The sequence below is a fragment of the Nannospalax galili genome, unplaced genomic scaffold, assembly GCF_000622305.1.
Source record: "Nannospalax galili isolate Female #2095 unplaced genomic scaffold, S.galili_v1.0 scaffold131, whole genome shotgun sequence".
Taxonomy (NCBI): Eukaryota; Metazoa; Chordata; class Mammalia; order Rodentia; family Spalacidae; genus Nannospalax; species Nannospalax galili.
Genome location: NW_008332088.1, coordinates 375,241 through 388,626, shown reverse-complemented (window position 1 = coordinate 388,626; position 13,386 = coordinate 375,241).

Genomic DNA, 13,386 nt, shown 5'->3' with positions numbered 1-13,386 from the left:
GCATGTGAGCAGCTTCTTAGAATGCATGGTGCAAGTACTTAATTTTTTTGTTTTTATTTTAATATACTGCATCAATTTTACCCATAGTTCTATTATCATCTTCTTAAGTAACTCAATATTATTTGTAAAAAAGGCCTTTGGATTGATTTTTGGTACTACGTTCCCAGATGCAATGACTTTAGCAAAGCAGGCTATTCATTTCCTGCCTATCTATTTGATGAATAAGCAAAACTACTAAGAAATTTCTTGCGGTTTTCCTCAAGATTAATCACATATTGCAATGTTATTTATCCCATCTACAATTTCTACTCAACAGTATATAAATACAATCAATCAAGTTGCAAAAACAAGTATTTCACATGATTTATGATACAGGATTATAAGTAGAAAAGTCAAATTGTCATTGGCAGTGGGGAGAGTAGCCTATTACTACAGCCTGCGGCTGAGGTGTCTTCCCCTGCCTTTACCCCATTAGCACCTCCACTCAGGAAAAAGTAAGTTCCTTCATGAATCTTCAGGAAAAAGTTTCAAAACAGGTCAGAGAAAAGCAACCATGGAGATTATAGTACAGAAAAGAGATGATACGCACTTTAGATTCAATCATTAGTGGTTAGAGACCTAGAGAGAGATAAGCTCTTAGATCTGAGGTGTCTTCCCCTGCCTTTACCCCATTAGCACCTCCACTCAGGAAAAAGTAAGTTCCTTCATGAATCTTCAGGAAAAAGTTTCAAAACAGGTCAGAGAAAAGCAACCATGGAGATTATAGTACAGAAAAGAGATGATACGCACTTTAGATTCAATCATTAGTGGTTAGAGACCTAGAGAGAGATAAGCTCTTAGATATGTTCAGTGCGACTGTGTGTGTGTGTGTGTGTGTGTGTGTGTGTGTGTGCAAGTGTTCACATGAATACACAGTTTTAAAGTTATATTATTTGAAGTGTATAATTTAAAAGAAAGTGTAATAATTCAACAAAGCTTAAAATATAAGTGCTTAAATATCACCTAGTTAATTTTTTTCATCTGTTAATAATTTTATTTGTAAGTGAAATTATAATGTCGTTTTGTGAGGTACACAATTTAAGTTTGGGGATGCAAGGAATTACAATTCAACACAAAGGTCACCAATATTCTGGCCCCAAGCAAATATGTTATTTGTAGTTTTATTATTTTTGTTCCAGTTACCTTTAGGAAAATGAACATTGTCTCTAGGCAAACTAGATTTCATCAGTCCTATGGAAGTTTCTGACTCTCAGCCAGCAAGAAATTTAACCAGACTGTAGTCAGGGCTTCCGTTCCCTTCCTATGTCCCCTTAACTTTTCCTAGTTTTCAATTCTGTCTCCAAATGCCTATTTTTTCTTCAAATTTTGAATATATTTCAAGTATTTATAACATATTCAACACATCAGTTCAGTAGTATGAGTTACCTTTCTCATTCCTGTGACAAAATTCTTGACACAATCAACTTATGGAAGGAGGCATTTAGTTTGACTCAGTTTATCTTGTGGAAAAGGCAGGGTAGCAAGGCCATGAAACAGCTGGTCAAGCTCATTCCACAGATGGGAAGCAGAGCGGTGGATGGACGGGTGTGCTGCTCACATTCTATTTCATTCTGTTCAGGGGCAGCAGCCCACAGGATGTTGCTACTCACATTTAGGTGGGACTTCCCTCCTCAGTGAATCCAATCTGGAAACACCTTCAGAGACATTAGCAGAGGATTTTTTTTTTCCACTAATAAAACATATATAGTGGTGAGTCTAAAGTCCATTTGACTTTGCACCATCAAATTGGCAATCAGGATTACTCAGCATAACTCCATATTCTGCCATCTTGAAGCCTAAACATACAACTTCAAAGCCATAACCTCCTCTATTTGTCACTACAGGGTCCTGTTCAATGTAAAATACATTCCACTCAACTTCAAAAGTGCCCATAATCTTCATCAGTGTCAGCACTGTTTAAAAGTCCAAAATTTCTTTAGTGATTCAAGGTAACCTCCTAACAGTGAGCTCCTATACAATGAATAAACAAGTTGCAAATTTATGACATAAAGTGGCACAGGGTAAACAGTCCTATTCCCAAAGGAAAACACAGGAACGTAACAAGGAAAGGCTGTACCAAAGCAAGACTGAAAACTAGCAGGTCAACTGCCAAATCTACAGCTCCATGTGTAACCTCTGGGCCTTGAGGTGGAATCAACTGCCTTCCAAATGTTTTAGGAATTCCTACCACGAGCTTGCTACCTAGGCTCACATAACCTCAGTCCTAGTCTGGGAACTATTGGAGACTGATCACTACTGGGTGAAGGACAGTAGGTTATACCAATGATCTCTAGATAGGCTGACAGGACTCCAGAAAATGAATTTGCACTGAAGGGCATCTGAGCACAAATACTTGACTGGGTAGAACTTAACATGTATGGTGGAATACATGAGGTCCAGTGTGGGTGTGATAAGGCATCACACTAGGAGGTTTGACGATAGTTATGCCACAACGTTACTTTAGCTGACCCAGGCAGTTAAAACTAAAGAGAGTGGGCCTAAGGCCGGGCATTAGAACAACTTGGCCCAGCTGTACCAACATATGGGTTTGAGAAGGGCAACATGTTTTTGGCTATTTTGCTAATTGCTTATGTTAACTTCTGTACTTCCTGCTTGAACTGCACCTGTAGGAAAGTACCTTTGTGCTCACAAGAATGTGGTTTTACTATATAAAAACCTATCCTCGGAAAGGCTTGGCATTGCACTTGGGATGGAATACCCAGTATAGTTGCTGGCTGGCTATGAAGACTTTCTTTTTGTTATACCTTTGTGTCTGAGTGGTCTTCTCTGGTGGGTCACCTCATAACATGGAGATGTGGGTGAGGGAGCATTCCTGGGGGAGGGAGCAGGGATTAAAGTCATACACCACACCCAGCTAAAGTAATTTTCTTGAAGCCAGTATGATTTTCATTTACTTTGATGTAGCATCTAAACATCTTGAGCAGACAATAAAGTTCCAATGGATTGAATATTGATCAGTATAGGACTTGTTCGTAAAACAATGAATCATTTTCAGTTAATATGTAATATGATGCTTGTCCTATTGGGACATGAATAAATGTCTACATACACTAGAAAGTACCCAGGAACAGATCAAAAAATGATTCTATCAGTGAGTTTATTGGAACTCTTCCCTGGAATATGGAAACTGGGTTAGTTACAGAAGTGTGGGTAATTCAAAAGTATCACTGAGAAGTCCCCACACCATGAACAAGGCCTTACCCAAAGTTACACATAAGGAAACCCCTACTTCTCTTAGCCTTCCACTTTGCATGTGTCCCAGCACTTCTCAAGGCCACATGCATCTGGGAGGCAGGAAGCAGTGGTAGGTGGAATCCCATAAGAGGATCCTGTTGACCTTTCCCCTTTTCTACTCCAGAGTACTATCTGCCCCATGGCTTTACAAAAGTTTTGCCTGCCGCTATGCTCTTTTGCTTATTTCAATGGCATGGCAACTGATCAAGGTTGTCTCTACTTCATACTGACAATGGTCCATTTATGCCCAGGAGAAAACTGTATCTCAACAGTTGGCAATTGTAGGAAACCAGGATGCCAGGCCCTAGGGTGAGGTAGGCCTAAAATTGTCCAGGCTGCATTCTCTGCTAAAGGGAGGGGCACTGAAAACAGTGGCTCTGATATTCCCCTGTCTTGCAGAACACTGCCAGACTTGCAGGACAAAGCAGCCTGGTCATAAGTGCAGGTTTCCTGCTCTGTTGGAATGTGTCTTGGTCAACAATCCTTAGCTCATCTCCTTGCCCTGAACAAATTACTCAGCTATCCCTGGCTGAGAGATTAGGCCAGGTTAAAGGTTTACTCCTGAGCTAAAAGCTAAAAGTTCACCATGCTTTTAGCTCTAAGAAAGAAAACATTGTGGCCAATAAATTACTGGATGGGCATTGATAACCTTGAGTAAAAGTTTAAGAATCCTTCTGGCACGAACTAACAGACTAAATGTCCTGTTTCTTTGTACCCTAAGTCTTTGTACGTGACTGCCATATCCCACGTGACTGCTAGTTCCTTGGGATGTATAAAAACCATCTGAATTATAAAATAAATTGTCCTGTTGGGAAGACACAGGTCCCAGAGTTTATGACTCAGTTGAGGATCAGACCCTATGCCCCGATGCCAGCAGGTCCCCCACTAAGCAAAGCAAACCTGAGTCCCGACAGGCAATAATGAAATTAGCTAGAGGAATAATTGTCCACACAGATGCCCTTGACCAAAGTTCATAGTGGAAAAGTAAAATTTATTTAGAATTTGTGTAGATTAATAGCTTGAAGAATATTTTTGTTCTTTAGCAAGAAAGACAAACTAAGCTACATCCTCAGATACATTTGTTCCTTTAACTTGTCATCAGGATTTTACTGTCAGTTCCCTCCAGTGCCCAAGTCCTTGTGATCACCATCAAATGAATTCAGGTGAGACACAGAAGTGTGGGAGACAAGTGTAGTTCATTAGTGCACAACACAGGCACTCGCACGTGAGAGTGAGCAATGACCAAGTGGCCACTGCTGAGGAAACACTTCCAGGGTGAGAATGACAAGATAACAGACTGCTGTTCAGAGAAACACTGTAAAAAATGTTTTCTATATTTATGTGTATGCCTGCATATGCGTAAGTGCACCTGTGCCATTCAGTGTCTGTGGAGGTCAGAGAAAGGCACTAGCGAATCCCGTGGAACTGGAGTTACCCACATGTGGGTGCTGGGAATCGAACTCTGGTCATTTGCATGAGCAGCCCTCTTATCCACTGAGCCATCTCTCCAGCCCCAGAAAAAACACTTCTAAAGGATGTAAAAGAGCAATGGCCAGGGGGATCACTGCGTCAACTTATACAGAGAGATTTAATATTATTTCTTGAGCTTATCTGGAACAAGCAGTTTTCTTGAGGAGCTGTTTCCTGTCCAGATGATTGACAGATTGGCAGGCCCATTTGGATTAACTCTTCCCGGAGAGACCATGTTGTGCCTTGTTCTTTACCAGAAAGTCTCCTGTACCACAGTGATGTCAATGTTTTCCTGATGGATCAGAAAGTCATGTCTCTACCTAGCAGTAGAGATACAGTTCAAATTCTATTCTTTCTAACAAAAATCATGTAGCAGAAAAAATGAAAAATAATTAAAGAAAGGAAATTAAAAGCAACTTTATGAAAATATCAGTGTCTTACTGAAGCCTTCCTATAATAAGCCTCAACAAATCCTCACTGTCTACCATCCGGTCTATGGTGTGATCTGTAGTGATTCTTTCAGAGTGAATGAAAATCCTTAAAGGAGGTGATTGTCTTGCTTCCTCTTTTCCTTTACACAGTATTTTAAATTGTAAGGAATTTTAATTGTGATACTTACATCTTTCTTAAAACCGGTGTATTAATGGAAAACAGGAGGGGATCCTGAAGCTACTCATGAAGGTGTCTAGCTTCAAGGGCCTCAAAGCCTACAAAGGTCTAACTAGCTAGCCAACAATTCCAGTCTTTTAATAATCGTTAAATTAAATTTCAAATTATTATTAGAAGACAGGCTTGCATCTTTAGGCCTGATGCCACAACCTGAATGAGGCCACACCTCCCTATAGGTCTCTCTGAGGTAGAATAAGGAAGGAGGTTGTGCTATGACTTGATATTTCTCAATTTATCATACTTGCTGCTTCATGCTCCTTGCCTCATGGGCCATGTCAAAGTAAATTATGTGATGTGAAATGTCCTACTAGACTTGGAGGTTATAAGAAGTCAATGTGTCTCTTCTTCTGGGGATTGGTCTGAAACTTTCCAGGGATACTAGGAGGAAGTTTTCTCTGAAGAGGCCTCCACTAGTCTCCCCTGCTCTCTCTCTTTCTCCCTCTCTCTCTCTCTCTCTCTCTCTCTCTCTCTCTCTCTCTCTCTGTATCTTCCTCTCATCCTTTATGAATCTCCTCTCCAGGCCTTAAAGGAAAACTCTCCTTTCCATAATGCCCTATCATTTTCAAAGTCTCTATATATTTTTCTGTCTAATGCTCTCCCTCCCACCGCCAAGCCTAATGATGGCCTTGAGGCCCTTTTATTTCAATAAAACTCATTGAAGGGAAATATGGATCTGTTTCCTTTAGGGACTGTCCACTGCTGATATCTCTAACAGTTATCCATTAGCTTTGCTCAAACAATAAATATTTATCTCATCTGCTTTTTTAAACATTTTATTAAACTATTACCATTCAAAATCATATATGTCAAGTATGTGAAGTGTTTTATGCAGACAGAAAAAAATAAAAACAAATTAAATAAAATGTTCTGTAAGAGCTAATCGGCCAGTCAATTAATGAGTAAATGAAACTAAATCTGAGAAAATTAGATGTGATAAAATCTTATAAATCAAAAGTAGTTTTTATTTTCTTTTGAAAATAAGAATATTAGAAAACATCAATATTATTTTGCATTATTATTGGCCAAATCATTTTTTTTTAGTCAGGAGCAAGAGCGTTTCATTATCAGCCTTTTTACTTCCCTTATGGAAGCACATTCAAAAAGTGACATAGTGTCCCAATTATCTTATATATTCCAGGGTTTTACACTCAAAGCCTGGGTCCAGACACCTCCACAAGTGACGTTTAGCAATCCAGCCCAAAAACAACAGATAAGGTTTAGCAATCCAGCCCTAAAAAGACAGAGGCTAAGATCAGGCGGTGCCCTGACCTAAGTTACTCCATATTGTGTATTCACAATTTTTTTCCCAATTGTGCCTTGCTGTGGGAGACTCCATTCCACAAGGAGATTTTGACTCCATTTTGAGAATCAAGGATGACTGCATACCTGTGTGGGTGTCTAACAATACCATCTGTCTAGCAGCATAAACTGATAAATGACTTATTCCAGGGAATCAAAATTTATCAGATGAGTTGAGAATGTGGGGCAATATGGGTGTATTGAAATCATATCAGAGAAATGAGAACTTAGTATTCAAAATAGACCAAGTCAAATCTGTAAGTACTTCACTTTGACTCCATGAAGGCATACAGACCTGTCAAGTAACAACAGATGACTGCAGACTGTCCCTGGAGTTTCAGCTCAACCCGGTCCTCACAGTAGATATGGACTATATATAACTTGAATCCATATTGGTTTTCCATTTCTGGCTTCTCAGTCTCTTTAAAGATCCTTGCTTCTTCAACTCCTTGTAGTCCCTTGTTAACCCTTTAATTACACACAGACACACACATGCACACATCCATATTTATTGTGTGCTCTGATGTTTAATATCAGTACTTGAATTTATAGTAAAGAACTTGTGTTCATTTTGGCTAGAGTTACCAAGGAAAGCAGGAATATCTGCCAAATTGGTGTCATTGGAATTGCCATACCTTATAAATTTATTGTTATTCAATACGTTCTGACATTGCAGAAAGATACAAATATGCTCAAGTATGCTTGTGATGGAGCATGCTCGTGATGGCAATGGTGAAAAGAGGGTGCATTTATTCAACATTACCATATTTGGAGCACATAAGGGGTTCAGTGGCCCCCAAGTCTGTCTTCAGGATACTGACAAGAGTAGGTTTAAATAGATGTACACTTGAGCAGCCCTGGTCGAGGCGTTTTCTGGTGATCATGGTCTTAGTTTCTGCTATTCAAGATAAGTCCCTATTGCTTGAAGGAGCAAGATAGTTCTCTGGAAATGGCTTCTCATGCGTGTGGTGCAATCTCACGCTCATGGACAGTTGCCTCGTCTTTTTGCTGGTTTACTCTGTGAAATTCTTCCTTTTTTTTCAGGAATCCAAGGTGATTCCTGATGAAAATGATAACTGTGTCCCTCAGCTGACAAAAGAGAGACAGAGGGGTCAGTTCTTCGTCAGACTTTTAGGCTTCTGTGGGCCCACGTAATCACACAGCGCCTTTTAAGAGAAGCAACAAGTGTCTGTTTCATTTAGGAATAAGACTTAGCAAACTCTCTGACTTTTAATGATTTATTTCTTCTCGTGTTGTTATTTGAAGTTTGGGTATAAGTTATACATCGACTTTGGATTAAAATTTCACTAAACTTTGTGTTGTTTGTTCTTCTCAGCAGTCGGCATAGCATTTTCTGGCCCTATGGAAACTATCCAGCAGGAATGATGTTTCCTGTTCAGCTTGACATCATTATCTCTATATACTGTAGTCAAGCTGAGTAGTGTCTTTAGAAGTATGATCTTAGCGTATAGCTATCATGAGCAACCAAGATCCGTGGCAGTGACCTGTGTTTCTGAGACCTCTGTAGCACAGGGCAATAACAAATTGAAAGCTCGGCCATGGCTGGTACCACAGTGTCTTCTGGGAGCAACATTGTCTACTACTTTATTGTATCTCCATTCAAATGCCTCTTTTTACATTATAATTTGAAATTATCTTGCTAACTAGTTGGTTTTCACAAGTCTTCTTCAAATACCTTTAGTTAAATTAAGGAATCCACATCCCCATTCTCTCTCCCATCTCCCCCTGCCCTCCACACTTAAAACTTGAACCTCCAGTATCTACTCCATCCTCTTTCATGACATGTGTTCTATGGTTGAATTTTACATTCTATAATACCTACCTGCCAAGCAAAATGTGTCCAATGATTCAATAGTGGCATGACTATTTTTGGGTGACCAACCTCGTTCTGACTGAATATGATAACAGTTACTCAAGTGGGAGTCCATGCATGGTACCGTAAGTCTGGCCAAAAGTCCCTCACTTGGGAAGTCATAGGCTCTATGGTGGAACTTAATATCGCTATTTTGTTCAATGACCATGTGTTGAGCTTCCTTCTAAATATTTATGCGTATAGTCATAGACACGAGCTATTCTCAACCTTGGCCAAAGAAGTTTCTTAGTGGACAGCAGTCAGTTCAAAGATGCACTACTGGTCAAAGTCCTGAGAATATGTGACTGTGAGGGCTCACTCCTACAGAGGTTACCTTTATGAATATCCACACCAAGTCTCAGGGAATACCAAGAAAAATAGGTAGGAAGAAGGTAAGATTTGTAGGACTGGGAGGATTGCTATGAAATGCCTTCTTCTGTGCATACATGGCTATGGCACTTATGAGCTCACAGCAGCTATGGTTACCTGCAAATAACCTCACAAGACCAATCAGTTAAAATTCCAACACAGAAGAGGGAGAAACTCACAAGTCCTGATGCCCCCAACCCACCCTCCACCCACGAAAAATGGTGGTACTATTAGCAATTGAAAGCTTCCAAAGAAGGGAGAATTATTCTCCTTTGTAATATGACAACTAGTACATTGAGAATGCTCCACTGAATGGCCTTACGTCTATGCTACCTAAGGGCTGCACAAAATGGACCAAGTAGACTATTTTGAAAAGAAGAAGAGGAGGAAATGAAGTTGAGCGAGCTGTCAAAAGGGAGTGGAGGGGCTGTGTGTGTATGTGGGGGATGTGATTGTATTTCATTGCACTCTGGTATGAAATCCTCAAATAAATAAAAAAAATAATCATTTTCTCTATATTTGTTTTCTTAACCACATGAGATAAAATCAAATGATCCTTTCTGAACTAAATTGTGTGAACTTTCCAAATCAGAGGTCAATGATGTATCTTATAGTGGGTGGTGAGATTACCCACTCACATTTTAGATGCCTGGGAATATATTCAGTTTAATGGAGTCTAAATATTTAGTGCACATCAACTATACTGCTCCTGGCAAGATGCTTGACCAAAGTTCCCCAGTGGTGTCAAAGAGTTCTCTATCATTTACTAAGAAACTAAATTATTATCAAGTACCTAAATGAAAGGACCAGCTAATCAACTAATCAGGAGTTTATTTTGCCATTTAACTGGTCCTTTTAGAGATTACAATGTGATTTTTTCATTAAAATTTCTTTGATATGTTTGAAAGAGGATGCATTTGAGCTTCCCTTTCTAGAGAGAATAGAGAACTCTATATCGTTCAGTCTCTCACAGTGTTTTAAAGTGGCAAAGTGCATTGACTCTGTCACCAATGACTTACGTTGTCTAAGAACTGCTGCTCCTCAACTATCCTTGTTTCATCTGTAGAGTACTAATTAGCTATCAGTGCTGCTTCTTGTATATTAGTAAAGAATTATTTCAGAGGATTTCCCTTAGAATAATAAACACTATTCCAAGAAAATATGCAAAATCCATGTTAAAATGAAGTCTAGAGGCCATTTTCCCCCTTTCTTAGAACCCTGTCCTCTTACGAACAGTCCCAATACGAGATTACACAGGTTATATAATCTGTAATTTGCATATCCTTATAGAAAATAGCCCTACAGTGGCACCACTCCTTAGGGAAATTATATTAGATGCAATAAAATTGGATATAAACACCTTTCATTATTGGGGTGTTTAAGTGTTTGAGGAAACATAATGCCTGCTGAAACGTCTCATACCATAATGAATTGGGAATAAAAATTCAAAAATTATCTTGGTCTTACCAAAGTAAGTATTTTAACATACTATATAGCCTACTTACTAACCAAGGGAAAAACAAGTTCTCATGAATAAAATCTATCTAATCACCACAAGCAGGTTCAAAACACTGAGAATCATAGCTATTTACAGATGAAAAATCATAAGAAATCAAAGATTATGGTGTTTCTTAGGTGTCACCATATAGATTGGAAATCTGAAGTAGTGATGAAGAGATAAACTAATCTGATTTAGTATGTTAATGGTAACTATTAATCCAACTCAGTTCGTAATTGGACTAACAAAGTATTGACAGTTATGGACTGGGAGATCAGCATGTGACTGGACTTATAATTACAGAGTTTTCATTGTCCATACTTTTGAATTAACTAGTATTAATATAATTCTCATGGCAATAATAATTATAAATCCAAATGATAGAACAGAAGCACTTCACTGAGAGCAAGGCTGGCTGGCAGGGGAGAGGGACTCTGGGAGCATCACGTTTGAGCTGAATGTCTCATGAATTTGCTCCTTCATTTTCAAGTCATAGATAAGGAGGATAAACTTCCTTGGAAGTCAAAGACCACATCCTTCAGAGTAATCTGAAATTGAACATGGTGATAAAGAAAATCTTCCAGCACGTCCAATCTGAAGAAGCGGAAACAAATGTTGCTCATGAAGAAACAGAGCAGAATCGATGCAAAACACAGTCCTGATCTAGAGGAAATGAAAGAGTTTATTCTAAGTTTAATACGTGTGAGCAAGGCCCAGGGACAAGGGGCTTATATTGCCTCAACTGACTTGCTGTATTGTGGAAGCAGAAGAATGTTTTATGATCAAAGACCAAAAGGAAGCCATAAATTAATGTACTTGCTAACTTCTTAGTAGGAACACCACGAGGGTGGGTTAGAGAAGAGCAGAGAACCTCTTCTAGAAATTTTATGTGCTACTTGATGACATTCTTAGCTTTGGGGTTGATGAAAAGTAATGGTGTACGGAAGGTAATCTATTCCAGAGGTTTTATCTTTTTGTCTAGTATTTATAGGCTGTGAAGTCAGATAGTGATAGACAGTTAAGGGGAAGGAAGACAGCCATAATGATTTTGGCACCTGATCTGCAGCATTCACATCTATACATTCACAAGCTTGTAATGAGTCAATCTGCCTGTAAAAAATATTAGACAGAAAGGTAGACTTTTGAAAGAACGTCAGTTCACAATTGGGCACCAGAGACTATGGAAAGGAAGGGACAAGAGATCTAGAATGTGGATAGTGGATATCAAATACGGTTTGAGGGGGAATTGTTTCTAATGCCTAACATGAATATGGTGGATATTGATGAATTCCATGAGGGTAGGGGAGAGAGAGAGAGAGAGAGAGAGAGAGAGAGAGAGAGAGAGATCATATACTGTTTTTTAAAATTTATTATTTTATGTGTATATGTATATTGCCTGCATGTAGGTAGGTGCACCCATGTAATGCAATGCCCACAGAGGTCGGAAGAGGCTGCCGGATCCCCTGGGACTGGAGTTACGGATAGTTGTTAGCTGCCATGTGGGTGCTGGGATTTGAACTCGGGTCTTCTGCAAGAACAACCAGTGTTCTTAACCTCTGAGCCTCTCTCCAGCCCCCATATATTATTCTTTAAATAGGTATTGCCTACATGTAGGTAGGTGCACCCATGTTATGCAATGCCCACAGAGGTCAGAAGAGTGTGTCAGATCCCCTGGACCTGGAGTCCTGAATGGTTGGCAGCCACCATGTGTATGCCTTGAATTGAACCCAGGTCCTCTGCAAGGGTATCAGTGCTCTTAACCACTGAGGAGCCATCTCTCCAACCCCAGAAATCACATATTTCACAGTAAGGTGTAGAACACTGTAGAGCAAAGGAACACCAAGTTTTAATATTTACAGAAATCACACTAGATGAATATTTTCTATAAAGAAAGGACAGAAGAGCTTAGGAATTGGTGATATGTAATTTTTAAACATTTTTTAAATGTAATAACTGTTTAACAACCCTCCCCCAAATTAACAGCAAATGGAAGCATTTCTGTCATTCACAGTAGTAAAAATACAATATTGTAACAACATGTGAATTATGTTGTTAAATGTAATCATACTTCTGAAAAACCCTAAACTGAAGGTAAAATGCTATAATACTGAGTCAAGGACAGTGCAGAAGGAAAAACATAAACGGAACCCCACAGGTACTGAATATGAACTGTCTTTAAACACTCTGGAAGAGAAACTGGCATGCTGCAGGTACCACAAAGAGATCCGGCAGATAGGAAGAGAAACACAGGGTGCTACACCCGAACCAGTTGCCTCAATAGCCTATAAACAGAAATGGACTGAATGCTCAAATACGTCAAAATGCTTTTGACGCACATTTTAAATAAATTACCCAACAAATAATTTAAATTTAAAGATATAATAACTTGGAAAAGAAAATCTGGTAAAAATACCAACACCGAGTCTAGAGAAGATGCTGTGGCTATAGACACCTGGCAAAAGATAGAATTCAATCTATGTAAGATCACAGGAAACAAAGAGGTATGTTAGCGTTATTAATGGGTCAGTTCATAAACCGAAAGCAATAACAATTTCCAACACCAAATAAAAGCTCTAAAACACTTAAAATCACTAAATACAAACAGCAAAATGATAGCTATTTTAAGTCTTTCTTAGTGATTCAAAGAACAACAGCCAGAAGGCCTAATAGAGACTTCAGAGATTTGATTCACAGCTTATCTGACATTTTGAGGGCTCTACATGAAACAGCAGCAAAGCGCTCTCTCCTCAGTGTCCTTTACCCAGGTCTATAAATTTTAAAAGCCTTGAAAAATTAAAATTACTACTAAACGTTAAAAGTTTAAAAGCTTAAACATCCCCATCTCTAGTTTTTTGTAAGAAGTGACCCAGCAATGATATGAGAAAGTGGGATTAAGAAAGATGGGTTGGTCTTC